This window comes from Tachysurus vachellii, chromosome 16 (genome assembly GCF_030014155.1).
Source record: "Tachysurus vachellii isolate PV-2020 chromosome 16, HZAU_Pvac_v1, whole genome shotgun sequence".
Classification (NCBI taxonomy): Eukaryota; Metazoa; Chordata; class Actinopteri; order Siluriformes; family Bagridae; genus Tachysurus; species Tachysurus vachellii.
In genome coordinates, this window is record NC_083475.1 from 7163183 (window position 1) to 7165682 (window position 2500).

Below are 2500 nucleotides of genomic sequence, written 5' to 3' on the forward strand. Positions count from 1 at the left end.
CGCTATAGCGCATTTTGTCCGAAACCTACTTTTGCGAACTAGTCCTAGGTTTTTCGCCTGATCGAGACCAATCCAGTGCAGTAATATTCTCTGGAGTCTCAATGTCAATAATTATCAAAAAAAAGTTGCAATTTTGATTCAGGGTCCTTAAGGGGCCCCAAAACGTTTGGACTGTGAGGAGCCAGTTTTACTAAAATAGCAATAACTCAAGAACTAAATGAGCCATCAACACCAAACTTTGGACACATGTGAAAGACCTCGAACTGAGGTCACAGGTCAAAAACCCCGGCGATTGGCCACTTGGTGGCGCTATGACCGAAAAATCACTAAAAACAGCTCTAACTATGCAAGTGTTGGTCCGATTGACTTCAAACTTGGTGTGCCGTGTCTTTGTCCAAGGTACCTTGAGTGGATGTAAGGACATTGGCGTGTCTCAAAAAACATGGCCGCCATCGGCCAATGAAGTTTGAGCACCAATTAGACAAGGTTAATGGAGACCTATCGGAATGACACTCGGTGCGCATGTTCGACACGTGGTCCTTGAGGTCTGTAAGAAATTTGAAAGAAATCGGCCACTAGTTGGCGCTAAAGAGTTTTATGCCACTGTAATCACGTAGTGCTTAATAAATACACACAATATTGATATCATTTGATAGGTCTCCACATGCTGAACAACTTTGCCTCTTGGACCAATGCTGTCAATCAAATTGTTCATTAATTATTCTTGATAAGGTGAAAAACCCACTTTTGCGAACTAGTCCTAGGTTTTTCGCCTGATCGAGACCAATCCAGTGCAGTAATATTCTCTGGAGTCTCAATGTCAATAATTATCAAAAAAAAGTTAAAATTTTGATTCATCGTCACTAAGGGGCCCCCAAATGTTTGAACACTGGTGGAGCCAACTTTTGCTAAAATGGCAATAACTCAAGAACTAAATGAGCTATCAACACCAAACTTGGGAGACATGTGAAAGACGTCACACTGAGGTCACAGGTCAAAAACCGCGGCGATTGGCCACTTGGTGGCGCTATGACAAAAAAATCACTAAAAACAGCTCTAACTATGCAAGTGTTCATCCGATTGACTTCAAACGTGGTGTGCAGTGTCCTTGACCAAGTTGCCTTGAGTGTATGTAAGGACATTGGCGTGTCTCAAAAAACATGGCCGCCATCGGCCAATGAAGTTTGAGCACCAATTAGACAAGGTTAATGGAGGCCTATCGGAATGAAACTCGGTGAGCCTGTTCGACACGTGGTCCTAGAGGTCTGAAAGAAATTTGAAAGAAATCGGCCACTAGTTGGCGCTAAAGAGTTTTTACACTATTGTAATCACGTAGTGCTTAATAAATACACACAATATTGATATCATTTGATAGGTCTCCACATGCTGAACAACTTTGCCTCTTGGACCAATGTGGTCAATCAAATTGTTCATTAATTATTCTTGATAAGGTGAAAAACCTACTTTTGCGAACTAGTCCTAGGTTTTTCTCCTGATCGAGACCAATCCAGTGCAGTAATATTCTCTGGAGTCTTAAAGTTTGTCATGATAAACTTTACCTATCTACTGATTATTATTCTGATATCAGGGGTTCGATTTTGGACAACGCTGACTTACTAAGACGTGTTATTCAAAAAAATTATTCCAGGAGCTAAATAATAATGATTATTTCATTAAAAGGGTTCATTATATTTATCTAACAAACTAGGCTCGATCCAAGTCATGATAATCTTTAGAGATTTGAGATCACTTCAGATTTCTGATATAACTAGCATGATCATGATCTACTGGATTGTATACTAAGATTTGTCAAGACATTACGGAAGAATATTCCTCACATCGTCAGCAGTCAAAAGCAGCAAATCAGTGAAAAGCTGCCAGTGAGACTGTATTGGATGAAGAGAAGTTAACACTAAAATCCCTGCAACAGCGGAACCTTCGTTCTTTATCTAACTTCTTATCTTCTTATCACTGCAGGCCATTTGTGTGTTGTTGTCTTCAGGAAAATATGAATATTACTACAATATTAGGGTTCTTTTAGCTATGTGTGTTTTTTTATTTCCTTCTAAGATTCTAACTTATTAGATAATTAAATAATGATATTTGAACACTTTTGGCTCGTAAATAAATAATAACAGAATTTAATAAAATGATTTATTTTTTATTCAAATGGTAGAATATTTACAATCATTGTTTATTAGATAGTTCACTTATTCTTATTATTTTTCTTCTTTCTGTTTCTGCTGGTCTTGTGTCTGTACATCATCTTCAGGGTTTCCTGAAAGAGAAATGCAGAAGTCAGAAATGACTTTTGAGTTTTATTTAAATCCCTGTGTAACCCTGTGAATCAATATCAGAACATGTCCAATTATGATTAAAGATTCTCACCGGCTTGTGACCAGATTCTCGTGCCTTCAGTAGGGAGTCCATTTCATGTACCTACAAAAACACACACACACAGAAGTAAAAAACGAGGGATAAATGTGTGGGGATTGGTCTT

General features: G+C 38.3%; 1 long non-coding RNA gene across 1 annotated transcript in view; it reads right to left on the minus strand.

The window, feature by feature from the left end:
- Positions 1-2236: 2236 nt before the first annotated feature.
- Positions 2237-2500, minus strand: part of LOC132859244 (uncharacterized) — a 522-nt gene continuing 258 nt past the window's right edge. The window contains exons 2-3 of the long non-coding RNA XR_009649720.1: positions 2389-2439; positions 2237-2278 (exon numbers count right to left, since the gene is read on the minus strand). This is a non-coding gene — a long non-coding RNA (uncharacterized LOC132859244). The remainder of the gene's footprint in view (positions 2279-2388; positions 2440-2500) is intronic.